This window comes from Haliotis rubra, unplaced genomic scaffold (assembly GCF_003918875.1).
Source record: "Haliotis rubra isolate DU_JTF1 unplaced genomic scaffold, ASM391887v1 Scf4, whole genome shotgun sequence".
In the NCBI taxonomy this organism is placed as follows: domain Eukaryota; kingdom Metazoa; phylum Mollusca; class Gastropoda; order Lepetellida; family Haliotidae; genus Haliotis; species Haliotis rubra.
Window position 1 is genome coordinate 6,014,926 of NW_025767079.1, and position 16,987 is coordinate 6,031,912.

The following is a 16,987-nucleotide window of genomic DNA, read 5'->3' on the forward strand; positions in this document are numbered from 1 at the left end:
GGGGAATGGAGAAGCTGGTTTACTATGGTTATTGAGTTCAGTTTGTTAAAGTTGGCTTCAGAAGTTTTTCTGTTTAAGGCAATGGTGTAAGTTTAGTTTCAAAGGATTGTGTAGACTGGCAGTCTCTATGGCAATAATTATTAGTTCTATTCATAGTTTCTAGATTATTTAGATAATAATGACTATGTTGTCATAAAAATTGTTTGTTTTCTGTTTAAAACAGCACTCAATATTCCTGCTATATGATGCAGTCTTTAAATAACCAAATCTGGACTAGATAAAACCTGTGATTGACATCATGAGCATCGATCTACGCAATTAGGACATGATGACCAAGACAGTGAGCCTCACCACTGATCACTCATAGTGGCGTCTTAGACCAATTTGGTGTGTGTGTGTGTGTGTGTGAGTGTGTGAGTGTGTGTGTGTGTGTGTGTGTGTGTGTGTGTGTGTGTGTGTGTGTGTGTGTGTGTGTGTGTGTGTGTGTGTGTGTGTGTGTGTGTGTGTGTGTGTGTGTGTGTGTGTGTGTGTGTGTGTTTAGCCTAGTGGTTAAAGCGTCCACTCGTCACGCCAAAGACCCGGGTTCGATTCCCCACATGGGTACAATGGGTGAAGCTCATTTCTGGTGTTCATCATCGTGATATTGCTGGATGATGCTAAACAGGGCGTAAAACTAAAGTCACTCACTTACTCACTTAGACCAATTATGACCCAGATATTCATGGATCACAATCAAGTATGGATAAGGCAATCCAGTGATTGACATCATGAGCATCGATCTATGAAAATGGGACATGATGACATGCATCAACCAAATCAGCATGGGTTGCAGACACCAATTCATCGAGGTATCTTTACAGGTCATATAGTCTCTTCCATTCTTCATGGCCCGTTACGATGTTGCAAGAATACTGATAACACCATGTAAAACCTCAATTCCAGTAGGAAGCATCGGTTCACAGTATTGCATGTTCCATGTATTGATCAACCATCAGGAAGTCCCCCTGATCATAAAGGTCTGAGATAAATGTTGTTAGCACAAAGGCATAAAGAAATGATCAATATTTGAACAGCTTTGATGTCTTGCTAGACTAGATCAGTTTGAAATTTCACAGGGACTCAAAATTTTAAATTACGCACACAACATGGCGGGATCATACAAGGGAGGTAATTACAAAAACAGCCCGAAGTGAAAAAAATACTGTTTGATTAGAGTGTCCATTTTAGATTTCTCAGAAAATTGCTTTTTTCACATTCGGGAAGTTTCTGTTCGGTTTCTTTGTTCTCATTTTTATCACGTATGTATGAGGATATCCAAGAAAACATTTCATATATGTCACAAAACTTCCCAAAACATTTGTACAGAGGTACAGATAAGCTGCATATCTGCGTACATTACGCAAATATTTATGTGAAAACTCAATTCCTATTAAGTCTATTGTGTACAAGTACGCTTGAATTTTTGTAAATACTCAATAAATGTGATCTTACATGCGTACGTACAAAAATGTCAGATCTTAGCTTGCGTACCTGTGTATAGATAAAAATAACTGAGGTATATTGAGAGGTATTATTTCAGGACATTAACTTGACAACTTGCAGTCTTTCTTATTGTTTCTCATATTACAGATCAAATATAAATAACAAACACTAACATTTAATCTTTATTATATTTTTAAAATTAATGGAACATGGCAAAATACCCAATTGAGTTTGAGTGAGGTGAGTACAAATTATTTGGTTACTCAAAGGAAAATTAGGATACCCAATTGACATGAACACAAGCGAGTACATAACTCAATGACCCAAAAAGTTATCTGTAGCTGTGTTTGTAGTCAAAGTGTTCCAGTAGATTTTTTCTGCAGTGTCAACTAATCTTCATAACCGGATAGCTCAGACTCCATGGCATTGAGTGATGAAGTCCACTGATATTTGACATTGCAACAAAACTTACAGAGAATTCCTACATTCAGAACCTGACTGCACGTGATATGGAAAACATTTGTCAATGATATGAATAGATTCATACGCGAGATTAAAAGAACTTCGGGTTCAATGGCTCCAAATACCTAGAAAGTTCAGAACATGGGCAAATATGTTTTTTCGACATCTGAGAATTTCACAAATCTGTCCCGTGATGTGAAGCTACCCTCCTTTAACTGCAGACCATGCCCATTGCTTTGATTGTAAATACACCTTGGGCTAAAGGTCCTTAGTGCATTCTCCAAGTTCTGTTTCGAAGTAAAGCAGGCATCCATGCTCTAGGTATTCCCAGATGCTGAGAGCTATAAATAGCATATTTACACTGCATTCCCAGCCCAAGAACATTTTGCTCAAGGTGAACGTAAAATATCTTTCAAAAGGAAACAATCCCATTTCGAACGTCCATGACGACTAAGTAAGGAGATTGCTGTGGATTTGAGGTAAGCAGATGTTAATTTCGTTACCATATGATATGTGTCCGTCAATCCATGTTCCCGCGCATGCTGTGAACTCCTTCCTCTGTGGAAGTCATGGTAATGAGTTTCCGAGAAATGGTGTACATTTCAGTGCATGTATCTTTACCAGGCAGCTCGGCTGAGGGGTTGAAAGTGTAAAACTGTCATTTGCGACAGATGAGGTTTCAACATTTTGGTCCTTTGATTTGCAGATTGTTTTTTTGGAGGGAGGCTTTGGAAGATGTACGGGAAGACGTAGAACGGGTCAGGGAGCCAGTGCCGTTGGTGATAAGATTTGGGTGGAAATGGGTTTGAAAAGAGGAGCTTGTTGAAGTGATAACTGTGTCCAACTGGGGGGAAATATTGAAATTTACATGCAGTTAGCGTCATGTGTAATATGTGTGTTTGTAGACAAACAGTGAAATAGACAACACATCTGTTGTTCAGTGGGACTGGTAGTCTGTCATGGGACTTAGCAGGCAACAGAGATGATTTTTGTCCTGCTCTGTTTTCATGTTCTGTGAAAACAAGCAGTTGATATATGTAGTGATATCTGCAGTTCATGCTTTTTGTAATTTCTTATCGAGGAAAAGAATTGTTCCACTCTGAAAATGCTGAATGTTCAGAAAATTTGTAAAGACAGGTTGAAATCATACTGAAATAGGAAGTTTTCAAAGGGCTCATTCTGTCCAAATTGGAAACATCCACTTTAGAATTTGAAGTAATAAGCTGTTATTTTTCAGAAAGTATGGGTAGATTTTGACAAAAACGTGAAGAAATTCTTTCTGATTGTTAAGAGTAAAAGGGAAACTATTCACAACCAGGCCCCAGTGTAGAATGTGCTTAGTATTTCATACATTGTAACCATAGCTACATCCCACAAATTGACAAACAGCAATAAGGTCCAAAAATGACTGGTAAATAAGAATTTACAGATGAGTGAGTGAGTGAGTATTGTTTTATGCCACTTGTAGCAATATTCCAGCAATATCACACCAGAAATGGGCTGCACATATTGTACCCCTATGGGGATTTGAATCTGGGCCTTCGGTGTGACAAGTGAACACTTTAACCTCCTATTCCACCTCCACAGTTTGCAGATGAGTGAGTGAGTGAGTATGGTTTTATGCTACTTGTAGCAATATTCCAGCAATATCACAGCGGGGGTCACTAGAAATGGGCTGCACATATTGTACCCCTATGGGGATTTGAACCTGGGCCTTCGGTGTGACAAGTGAACACTTTAACCTCGAGGCTATTCCACCTGCACAGTTTGCAGATGAGTGAGTGAGTGAGTATAGTTTTATGCCACTTGTAGCAATATTCCAGCAATATCACAGTGGGGGACACCAGCAATTGGCTTCACACATTGTACCCATGTGGGGAATTGAACACAAGTCTTGAGGGTGACGGCCAGCACTTTAACCACTCGGCTATCCCACCTCCACAGTTTGAAGCATTCTCTTCCCACAGAGGTTACTTGTCATATCTTCCTACGAACCTCTGTTCTAATACGGCCATATTTCCCGGTTCTCGTAAAATCCCCTAGCGGCAAAAGATCACAACACGAATTATCTCCCTTCTTTCTATCCAATCAGTACACGTGTTACATCGACTTAGATTCAACTTGACTAACACAAGCAAATGTGGGGCCACAAATATCCCCCATCTGCCGGGGACTTGTGTTGATATTACACACAAGACGTTTAATGGCTAGCTTGTCCGTTGTCAACAAGGGCGATGGAGACGCCACTGATTCGCCATAACATGACTGAGTTCTGTCTAGAAGAAACGTTTGCGCATCGCGCAGGGGAAGAGGTTTAGTTTTCTCGAAGCATACGAAAATTACCGAGGCCTTGCGAATGATCACTTTTGAAACAACGTCGCTGATTGCACAACTAAATCTGATTGCCTCCAATCACGAGTCTTGAACGCTCACACCATGAAAGGGCCGTATTAGAACAGAGGTTACGTAGGAAGATATGACAGGAGTAACCTCTGTGGGAAGAGAATGAGTTTGAAGATGAAACAATCATTCCTATTGGCTAGGATCAGGTTTCGAGATTATAATGCATGGAACATGGTTGTTGTGACATATATTGGTTGTGTGAACAGCTGATAATGGAGTAGACTAACGCTTAGTCTCTGAAACAGTCACTTTTAAACTGAAAAGGAGCCCAGGGAGACCAGAGATTCAGAACCTGAGGAAATCTAGACTTGCTTTATTTAGGGCTTTAGCATTGTAGAGAAGGCTAGGCTGTAGGGAAAATAATGTGGTTCAGGGACTGTGAAACAGACTAACAATGAAGGAGAGGTGCTAGACTAATGCTTAGTCTCTGAATATACAGTTTTGATTGTAACAAATAAACCCATTTAAATTGAAAAGGAGACCAAGGGAGACCAGAGATTGCTTCATTTAGGGCTTTAGCATTGCAGAGAGGGCTAATGAAAATAACGTGGTTCAGGGACTATGAGACTGACTAGAGAGGTGCTTGTCCAAACCCCAGAGAATAGATTAAAATGAGTTCTACACAAATCTTATTGATTTGTCAAGTCTAGATTGCCTCAGCTCTTGGAATTAAAGATTGTTCATGGCACCATTTAATTTGTTCTGAAGGCAAGTCGACAAATATACCTTTTTAAGTTTTTAAATGAGATAACTATATTTCTGACACAAATGTCAGCCAAGAGGGGCATGTTCCTGTGTTGTGGATGCCTGGAGGGGGAGGATGTTGCAAGATGTCGGCAGCTGCATCTCTTCCATGTTACATGATGAAGTGAACCTCCTGGAATGCCCTTTGTACTGTGTGGAAGTGCTCAACCTCGGTGGCAGGTTGTTGCACGTAGGTATAACATAGTTCCAGCTTGGTTATTTGCCAGGGAGGAGAGTGCGGCATCTCCGACCGTAGTCTCTGTAATAACGGATAGTCTGCGATGCTTATGTTGAAGGAAATAAGTTGGTTGTGTCTAACTTTCTTGTATTTTCAACATTACTGAAATCTACTGTCTTCTTTTTAGTTAAAACTGTAGAAAAGATGGGTTCCTTGGGCATCAGAGGCAGTGGGGTAGCCTAGTGGTGAACGCAGTTGCTTTTCGGGCCAAAAACAAGGGTTCTATTCCCCTCACTTGGAGTGTGATATTGCAGGAATATTGCTTATAGTAGCATTGTCAGTCGTAGCATAATGGTTTAAGCATTCGCTCATCACGATGAAAACTTGGGTTCGATTCCTCATGGGTACAATGTGTGAAGCGCATTTTGAGGGATATTGCTATAAATGGTGAAAACCTCATTCACTCACTCATCGAAGCAGCTTATCACCAAACTTACTCATGTTGAGAAAATGATTTGAACTTTCAAGCAACATTGTGATAAGTTCCACTGATCCAGAGCTCAACATGTCTGGGGTTTTGACAAAAAATTGGTGGTTGTTGAAAAAATAACACACATATGTGGAGGGTCTTGAAGAAACTTGAAAGGGTAATTTTATGATAAAACAGAAAGTGTCTTTGGAAAGGGTAAATGTATGATAGTATGTCGAGTTTTGTCTTTTCAGGAAATGTGCTGAAAGAATTAGTGTACAAGGGCTGGAGAGTCATAAAAATTATGTCAATAATTTGGGGAGGGTTATTTTTTTCAGAAATTCAGTATATCACTCAAAACAAATGACAGGTCCCCTAATGACATGGATATGTGACCACTTCATTTTTAATTACATCACTTGGTAGCAGCATGGAAGATGTGAAATTACTTGTTATATCATGATGTGGTCGTAGGAAGTGTTCTGATAGCCACGACGTTGTGGGACTATGTTACATCTATGATACACTGTTCAGATACGGCATGCTTGTCTTCCTTGGTATTAGGTTGGCCAATTATTCCAGCAACAGTATCAGTACTGCCCCACCAGTTTCAGAATGCTGTGCGGAGAAAGAATGCCTAATTCTAGCGGGACTTTCTCCCCTTCCCTGTGCATCTCTGTATGATGTCTTCATCCTGGCATCAAGTGTAATTATATCAGTAATGTATCATCCTCATTCTCTGTTGTGGCACAGACTGGAGTTCATATATTTGTAGGCATGTGTAACACATGAATTCAGACTGTTCCCTTTCTGTGATGGTGTGTGTAACTCTTAGTGAGGAAAGATCTAAATCTACCGTATTGTACAGATACAGTAATTGTCATTACTACTACTTCTACTGCTGCTGCTACTACAACCTCTACTACTACCAGCTTTTTGAGAATGGGGGGTGCACAGTTCATTTTCACCCATTTTCATGAGAGTCTCAATGGTCATTTAATGAACTTTCAGGACAAAAGGGAAGCTGGGTGTGGGGGTGCATACCCCTGCGCCCCTCCCCTGGATCCACCTATGTACTACTACTTCTACTACTACTACTACTACTACTACTACTACTACTACTACTACTACTACTACTACAGATGTTTCAGCTACTTCTACTGCTGACCGCCTCCGTGGTGTAGTGGTTAGAGCGTCTGCCCGGGGAACGGAAGGTCGCGGGTTCGATCCCCGACCGTGTCATACCAAAAGACGTTAAGATATGGTACTTGTTGGTCCCTGTCTGGCGCTCGGCATTAATGGGTACAACAAGGACTGGTCGGCTCGGAGTCAGTATAATGTTTCTGAGTGGGGTATTCATGCTTCACTGCGGTATGGTATCTCAGTAAAACCAGCTTAAGTCTGGGCTAGTACAAGCAGCCGCACATACACATACACACGCATGCACGTCGTCATATGAGCGAAATATTCTCAAGCACGACGTTAAACCCAATTTCACCTCACCTCACCTACTTCTACTGCTATTTACAGCTGTTGCAGATGCTGCTACTATTTATTATCATTGGATATTTATATAGCGCACATATCCACGCACTCGTTCATGCTCAAGGTGCTGGTATTTTTTCCCTTGATCATTGGATGTTAGTCTCAACGACACATCTTATTATCAATCTCAACTCCCTGGGGAGCATACTACTAGTACTACTACTACTACTACTACTACTACTTGGACTACTACAAATCATCTTTGGAGTTTTGAGTTAATTCAATATTTAATGTCCCAACTTCATAAATGCCATTCGATAAAAGTGAGTTAATACAGCGGAATTCAAGTAAACTCTTAGCTCTTGGCCTCCAGTCCATTGTCACGTAAATCTCTTGGATTCAGACTCCATGTTCATGATGATGATGATTGAAATAGTCATGATAGTACCACATTTATTCTTATTTAAATGTCTGTCACAAGAAGGTATCCTGGATGATGTCCATGCTGTTTATGCTGCTCCACAGACAGGACAGGTTTAACCCTGGCAATCCTCTGTTTGGTATTACAGTTTGCGTAGTGTTGATTCCTTGCTTGTTACACACATGTTAATACTGACTTTGTCACCAGGTCGTCTTGTTGGCAACTTGTCCCAGGTAATGCCAGACAGTGTGAAAACCATATATCACCTTGGTGGTGTGTGTTACCTTTGCTAGGAATCAGTTTACTGTTAATGTCTCTATAGGATGGACTGATAGGTTTAGACCTATTGGATGACATTCAGTAAAAAGTTCAAGAAAACATTTCTCAAACCCGGGGTTTATGACAACATAATTGTAGAAAACAGAAAAAGATGACTGATTTAATGCCTGCTAGATTTTACCATGGTCTCTGTGCAGAAAATGTATGAATTACCCAGTCATCCTTATAGTGGTGTTCCGATGATCGAAAATAATCGAAAATTGATCGAAAGAAGGATTAAAAATGATAATCGATTGAAAAAAACATTTTTGATTAATCGGAATTTTGTTGTTTTTGTATAACACCCTTGAATGAAGTAAACTAACCATCAAATTTGAAGAATATTCACGAACAAACATGCGTTCAACAGCATAAAGCTATGCACATTGTAAAATTTTAACCACTTTTATTGTTTAATTACAATTCCAGTGTCTTTCTTGCATGCGTGCATTTCATTGCATGACAGCATTAGTTATAAAAAACAACAACATTAATTAGAATTTTTTTGGGGAAAACCCTTAAAATTGGTGATTACATTAAAAATGTATATATTTCAATTGTAATCGATAATCGTTCACCACAATCCTCCGATGATCGATAGTGATTCTGATTCCCAACACTACATCTTCATGATAATCATTCTGGCAGTTTAAGTAAAGTCAATATCAGTGAGAAAGTCTGTGCCCAAATGAAGTTTAGTCTTTAACGGTGAGAAAGTCTGTGGCCAACTAAAATCAAATTTATTCAGAGAAAATCAATGCCAGTTTTAATCCAATCTTTAGCAGTAAAATAATCTTCCCACTTCTAGGTGTCTTTTGATGATTTGTTTTATATTAATGTCATCAGGTTATCTTAATTCAGCCACAATTATTTTCATACTTCAAACAAATATAGACAAAGCTATGTTTCTGTCCTAGCTCGCTTTTTGTCTCTCATTTGTGGTAAATCTACAATCTCACTATCATTGCTTGAGTAATCTATCTCAGCAAATTATCCCCAGGCAGTTTCTTTGAAACATACATGATACCACCAAACCAGTATTTGGGAGGAACTAGACTAACGCTTAGTCTCTGAATATATATAATTTTGATTGTAACAAACAAACCTATTATAAATTGAAAAGGAGATCAGAGATTCCTGAACCTGAGGACATCTAGACTTGCTTTATTTAGGGCTTCAGCACTGCAGAGAGGGCTTGGCAGTGGGGAAAATAATGTGGATCAGGGACTGTGAGACAGACTAGGGAGGAACATGCAGCTAGTGATGAATTTGCGATGTCTACACAACTTGCCTTCAAACACTCTTGACATTTATAACGACAAGGTACAATTTTTTTTCTGTGTCTCAAGATAACAAGGTTTGACCTGTGTCGATATCCTACCAAATCAAGAAGATTTCACCACACATGGAGAATCTGGTGTTTGTTTCCTGCTCAGGATTGGATGGGCTGTACAAATTTGAAATCTGACAACTGCTGATATATGCTTATTAGGCAGGTACGTGAAACTGACTTTAAACGGCTGTATCATGTTCACCTGCACATGTGCAATGAGGTGAAAGAGATTGATCTCCGAAACACCTACTGGGACAGAATCAAATGTCAGCATGTGCAAGAGATTCATGTGAATATTCAACTTTGAGGTATGGTCAGGTTTAAATTCTGTATCTGCACAGCTGCTGTGTTTATATTCATATGGTTAAAGAGTAATGAAGATGCTTGTGGTGATCGTTGATAGATGAATTTGCGTTTGGTATGTTTACTTGTATTAGTTTTATCAAGATGTGATAAGGTTTATGAGGATGCTTTGATATGAGAACACGCACATGGTGCATTTAACACATGCACATTTGTTGACTGCTGGTGCAAGTTTGTTTATGTTTTTCTAAATATGATCGGCATAAAACTCAACTCACTCACTAACTCTTAAATATGATCATGATTTTAAGTCTCATGAGGAGAAAATTTATGGATGTAGGTCTTTTTAGAACGAGGAACACTATAGTCTGTTTGTCTCAAAAGCGGACCGATGAATTGCAATCTAACTCGAAAACTAATAAACATATAATACTCAATGAAACACTGATCATAATCAAAGCATCAGACCAATTGTGATGTTTTTTGCAGAATTTATGCCTTAAAAATAAAAAAGTTGTTTAACAAACTATCATTAAAATATTTACACAGTTCACTATTTGTTACGAGGGAGGAGTGTAAAGAGAGGAACAGCCAGGTGTTAGAGAAGCACGTGCTCAAGTGCCGACAAAGTTATAGATTCGTCAACCTGTGCTGTGCCGTCTTCATCGTTTCTCGCACACCTGGCTGTCCCTTTTTTATTTTTAAGGCATAAATTCTGCAAAAAATCAAAGAGTTGGTCTGATGTTTTGAGTATGATTAGTGTTTCATTGAGTATTATATGTTTATTAGTTTACGAGTTAGATTGCAATTCATCGGTCCGCTTTTGAGTCAAACAGACTATAATAATGTTGAGGAGTCTATCCTAACTTTCTTCCTTTACTTCATCCACAGCTGATGATGAAGAAAGTTAGTGAGTTAGTAAGTTCAGTTTTACGCCACACTCAGCAATATTCCAGCTATATGGCGGCGGTCTGTAAATAATCGATTCTGGACCAGACAATCCAGTGATCAACAGCATAAGTATTGATCTACGCAATTGGGATACGATAATATGTGGTCAACCAAGTCAGCGAGTCTGACCACCTGATCCCGTTAGTCGCATCTTACGACAAGCATGGGTTACTAAAGACCAATTTTAACCTGATCTTCACGGGTCTGATGAAGAGAGCATGTACTCAAATATGATGTGTTCTTAATAATAGAAAGGACGGTGGGGTAGCGTACTGGCTAGAGTTTGCTCGTAATGCTGAAGACCCAGGTTCGATTCCCGACATGGGTACAATGTGTTTGGCTCATCTCATGGAGTTCCCCACTGTGATATTGTTGGAATATTGCTTATGGTGGTGTAAAACCAAACTCACTCAAATGATACAAAGTTATTCTAATGTGAATGCTTTTTTGTTATATTGTTTAAAAGAAATGACGACATGTACAGACTGAACTCTGTGTTCAAGATTGAAATGATGCATTGCCAAGGAAGCTGCACCTGATCCCTTTGATTGGTTCAAATAACAACTACTATTTTTCTATCACAAATAAATCCATTTTAAACGGATCTCAGATTTAAATATCAATAACACTGACATAACACCACCATGCATGGATATCCAAAATTTCTTTGATCAGAACGGGTACCAGTCATTGAGGGTTCAAAAAGGGTTTAGAGTTATCTCCCCTTTGCATTTTGAAGTGAGTTATTACCTGTCTCAAACACATCACTCAACTATAACCTTTCCTCAGTCACCCTTGAGTTCACTAATAAACTAAGGGTTATTTTGGCCTTTTCTCAGACAGCTTTTCACTGCTGGCTGTAGATAATTTTTACCATTTATCTTGTCATAGCAAGTATTTCCAAATGACTCAGTAAGATAAAGTGCCTAGATTGCCTGGTATAGATCTAAGGGAAATGAAGTCAGGTTGGTCTTCCTTTAGATAAAAGACAAGGGAGCTGTTTCCTGCTTTAGTGGGGAGAAGAAGGGTGTTGAGCTTGTTTACCACAAGCTATCATGAAGCATCTTGTTTCAATCACACAGTGATCAATGTTTGCTTTCAGTGTGCATGGGTTACCTGGTTTTTTAAAATGTTTTCGTTTTGGATGTTTTCCCCAATTAGATCTGATAACCTCTAAATAACAGGTTTGTCAGGTTGAGTTATCTTCCCTTGTCACAGAGGGCAATCTGTGTCAGATTGTTGCCCTGTGTTATGACTGCTGGAGTCAGAGGGGGAGAGGTGAGGGTTGGGTTTAGGGAGGAGAATCTGTGTCAGATTGTTAGATTGTTTCACATGGGGTGGGGATGTGATGGTTGGGGGTGGTGAAATGGTGGGGTGGGGTTGAGTTACTGAGGGGTAGGGCGTGAAAGGTCACATGGTCATTGGATAGGGTCATGGAAATACTGAAAAGTCTGTTCCTGTCAAAATATCATTCATATCTTTTTATAGCAACCTATCTACTACTTAAAAAACAAGGTAAGGGGCACCCCCAACTTGAAAACTATTTTACAAACTCAGGACCATGTAATTAATATCCCATTGGCAACCTTCACAAGATATGTTCACAAGATGTGTGTAAGGAATGTTCGTTCCACGGTGATTTTGGGGCGGTGGGGTAGACAGGTGGTTAATCATTCGCTCGTCACGCTGAAAACCAGGGTTTGATTCCCCACATAGGTACACCATGTGAAACCCATTTCTAGTGTCCCCCGCTATGATATTGCTGGTATACTGCTAAAATGAGCGTAAGACAAAACTCACTCACACACTGCACAGTGCTTTAGTTATAATACCACCATCCGTAACAGTATAAATTATAGCCCTGAAATAATTAGACATTCTTTTACTTCTTTTAAAGTGTATATTTAGAACACAGGAAGGGTCGTGAAAACATGCAATAGGTATTAGGTGACAACGAAACAAAAAAAGCAGAATACAAATAATAAAATGGCAGTTACGCAAACCTGACAGGTCGGAATTGAGGTATGTCTGCCATAGTGGAGTACATTAGCTAACTTACTGTAACAACAGCAATTATGTCAGCAATAGAGTTAACTCACAGGTAATCAGAGCGATCAGAGAATGAAGCCGGAGACCGATACTAATCTACACAGATATCTTCCATGCATGCCAAGTGCATTTGTAAGCATGTTTTTTTCGTTGTCGAAATTGCCATATAATTATCTTTGCGTTGTGTCTGCTTGCTCCATGTACTTTGCAGAGCGAAACAACCTTTGGATACAATGATAGGTATCCTTTGTCCTGATGGTGTAATAATGACAAAACTTGAACCTCCAATATGCATTTACTGTGCAACAAATATCAGCTTTGGTGTTCCTGTGGATCTTAGTCAGAGTTTCCTTCTCACTCGTCTAATTGACACACATCACACATCGGAGCATTTTTCAAATGCGGAATGATTTTCTTAACAGCTGGTGAATTAACCCTTTAAATTTCAAATGAGCAATATTGTGTCTGTTTTTGTTGCTTAGGATCTAATAGCATTCAGTTTTACCCAGTTTGTGGTTTTCTTAATAAGCTTTTTTGTGAATTCAGTTGAATAATGTTTGTAAATATGTTGACATTATAATGCAGTGGTTACTATAACTAGGGTATTTGAGATTAAAATTAATTTAAATTTTATAAACTTTGCTTTAGTCTATGCTGTTTGTGGAGTAAGGAGTACTAGTTTGACTAGTTAATTTGCTAAAACTAAAAACAGCATACAACCATGCTCATTACGTGAACCTAGACTAACGCTTAGTCTCTGAATACATATAATTTTAATTGTATCAAATAAACCCATTTAAATTGAAAAGGCGCCATGGTGCGTGAGTGAGTTTAGTTTTATGCCGCACTCAGCAATATTCCAGCTATATGGCAACTGTCTGTAAATAATCGAGTCTGGACCAGACAATCCAGTGATCAACAGCATGAGCATCGATCTGCGCAATTGGGAACCGATGACATGTGTCAACCAAGCCAGCAAGCCTGACCACCTGATCCCGTTAGTCACCTCTTACTACAAGCATGGGTTACTGAAGGTTCATTCTAACCCGGACCTTCACGGGTCAAAGGAGCCCCAGGGAAACCAGAGATTCAGAACTTGGAGAAATCTAAACTTGCTTTATTTAGGGCTTTAGCATTGCAATGAGGGCTAGGCAGTAGGGAAAATAATGTGATTCAGGGACTGTGAGACAGAGTATCAGTGAACCAGGCTCGGCCAGTTTTGACCTTGTTGCTGGCCACACAGGCTTGTTTTCCAACTCTGCAGTAGGGCATGTATGCTGTAGTTGTCAGAGGCACTGTGATTCCCTGTGCAGAGTTACATCCCTTGGGCACACTTGCCACCTTTGATGTGGGTTTGATTACCACTTGGCCCTGATTAGGTTCCTGTATGTGTCAGCACGTACCCCTGCTTGTGGGTTTCACGGAAATGGTAAATGCCGGAGACCTGCATCACCTCGGGTTCTCCGCCCCTCAAGCTGACGCGAGGCATAACAAAAATACTAGACTAACGCTTGGTCCCTGAATATATAGAATTGTTATTGTAACAAAGATACCCATTTAAATTGAAAAGGAGCCCCAGTGAGTTGGGAGATTCTTGGGAAATGTAGACTTGCTTCATTTAGGGCTTAGCATTGCTGGGAGGACTAGGCAGTAGGGAAGATAATGTGTTTCAGGACAATTAGACAGAGTACAAGAATATTAACTCACTTATTTTCTATAGTGTTGTCTTTTTACAAATACATATAGCCTTTAAGTTGCCGATCTTCACATCATTACCACAACATCACATTCACTGTCATAATAATCTACAGATTCGTATAATCATTACTTTGTCATGTTATTGTCCAGGGACGGTGGGGTAGCCTAGTGGTTAAAGCGTTCGTCACACCAAAGGCTTGGGTTCGACTCCCTACATGGGTACTATGTGTGAAGCCCATTTCTGGTGTCCTCCACCGTGATATTGCTGGAATATTGCTAAAAGCTGTGTAAAATCATACTCAGTCAGTCAGTGTTATTGTCCAGTTTAAATTGCCATTAATATGTTTGATTGACATTTAGTCTCTAAAAAATATAACTTTGATAGAAACAAGCCAATAAATTGAAAAAGAGACCCATTGAGACAGGAGATTTGGAAACCTGATAAAAATCTAGACCTGCTTTATTTTGGGCTTTTGCATTGCAGGCAGTGTTGGGTCAAGAGTAGACTTGCACAAGTCTCTAAGGTAATAATTAATAGTTTAAATGATAATTTAAAAAGAAAAAGAACACATTTTGATTCTAACAGACTTCTTAGCTGTTCTTTTTTCATGACTTTGCTCTTCAAAGCAAACAATCACTGTACTATTGGCTTAGCATTCTGAACAGCCTTGGAGCAAGGCTAGGTCAAGGGTAATGGTGTGTTTCATGGACAGTGAAACAGACTATAAAACTATTAAGAAAGCATCTTTCAGTTTTGTTACAGTAAGGGTTAACCATTGACTGTCAGTGTTGTGGTGGCCAGCTAATGCACAGGAGAGCCTCGCTCTGGACCAACATCTTCAGCCTGTTCCAGACTTCCTGGCAACTTCCATGTTTATTTACAGCTCAGGGCAATTCCAGAGTGGCTGTTGATTTCAAACTAACCATTATAATTGCTAGTTTACAGAGCTCTTGAAAAACTAACAAACATGACTACAGGTGATAAGACTGAAGCAGTTAGTATGTGCATCACTGAGCTGAGGAGGATGCATTTGTCAGAGCAAGATATTTATTGTGTTTCGTTGCATTTTTTAACAACTGCAGGTGTCTGAAGATATTTTGTTTATTTTGTGGTTTACAGATTAGTGTAGCCTTTCTCCCGGGCTGTAATGAATGCTTAGTAATTCTGGGCTTGCAGATGCTACTGATTTACAGGGACAATTTATTCCTGATGTATTTTTAATCAAATAAATTAGGATTTAAACCAAGATTTGTTGCTTTTGGGACTTGTGCAAGGTTGAGATTAATGTTCAGCTATTTGCTTGGGTTGGTTGAAATATAAATACAAACCATGTACAATGTAGCTCAATAGGTTTTGTTTTTTGTTTGTCATCATCGAAGTTTGGGATTATAGTTTGGTTATACTTGTGATCTGTCAATAAACTGACAGCTAGAAATGTGTTGCCTTACCTTAAGTCAGCTTGGGAGCAGCTCTGTGTTCAGCAGCCTGAAGCAGACGGACAAATAATTGAATGTTATCACAGGCAATATTAACGTATTTAACAATGGACTTTAAATAGCTCTGTCTTGATCTACATCCCACTTCAGATACGATTATTTAAATGATCAGTGAATAATTTAGTACCAGTAGAGGATTGTAATGCAAGTGAAGTATTTTGTATTTGGATGATTAAGTGGATGAGTGAGTGAGTGTGCGAGTAAGTGAATGAGTGGATGATTCAACTAGGTAGTAAATGAATGAGTGAGTGAGACAGTTTGTATTTACATGAGTAAGTAGTTAAGTGAGTTGGTGATTCAGCAAGTGAGTGTGAGTGTGTGTGTGTGTGAGAGAGAGAGAGAGAGAGAAAGGCATTTTGTATTTACGTGAGTGAGTGATGCATTTTGTATGCAGGCTCATGAAGACTGAAATCACTGTTGGTGATTTTCTGCCTGAATTTAAACCTGTAACATGGAACTTTAACATAATTCACAGAAGCAAAAGACATATTTGGATAACAAATTTCTATTGTGTATGATTCACATGCAAAAAAGGTATTTTCAGCTGAATATGGGTCAACTGCCATTAAAAATGTATCCGAATGATGCAGATAAAACACAGTTATCTCCAACTGGCAATGAGTCATGGTGGATGAGTGACAGAATTGTCCTATCTGTCACCAACAACAGTTATAACTTCATCTGACCCCTCACACACCTGGACTGTTTGATTGTTACGTCCAGACGAGTTTACCTGGGAAGTGATCCACCTGCAGTCTGTGGCCGAGGAAGATCATGCGTAGTGTGGAAACATTGTGATCACGTCTGCTGTACCTGATGTTACCAACTGGCATAGACCGGATCTATGTAGTTATGTAATTAGCTTTAAAAATACACAGGGCTCCAGATAAGGGCCGTATCAGCGTATGTACGGATAAAAAAATATGCACGATATGGTAGGAAATAATTTAGGAAACATGGCACATACGCACCACAGCAATGCTGTACAGTCTTGGAATCATTTACAGACGTATTTATCTGAAAGAGTGTTGTTATCCCTCGCCGTCTTAGGCTCCGTTCGTCCGTCCATCCGTACGTACGTACGAATTGGAATATCTTAAGAACCTTTCACTAGATTCTTTTCATATTTGGTACCTAGGTTCATCACACTATAAGAAAGGTCCAAGTCATGTTTGGTGACCTTGACCTTCCTTT

General features: G+C 39.4%; 1 protein-coding gene across 1 annotated transcript in view; it reads right to left on the reverse strand.

Moving 5' to 3' along the window:
- The window catches only part of LOC124287062 (flavin-containing monooxygenase 5-like), a 66,745-nt gene extending 50,160 nt beyond the window's left edge, over positions 1–16,585 (reverse strand). The window contains exons 1-2 of the mRNA XM_046723536.1: positions 16,527–16,585; positions 15,746–15,782 (exon numbers count right to left, since the gene is read on the reverse strand). The gene's annotated coding sequence lies outside the window, so the exon portion shown is untranslated. The remainder of the gene's footprint in view (positions 1–15,745; positions 15,783–16,526) is intronic.
- Between the last annotated feature and the right edge of the window lie 402 nt (positions 16,586–16,987).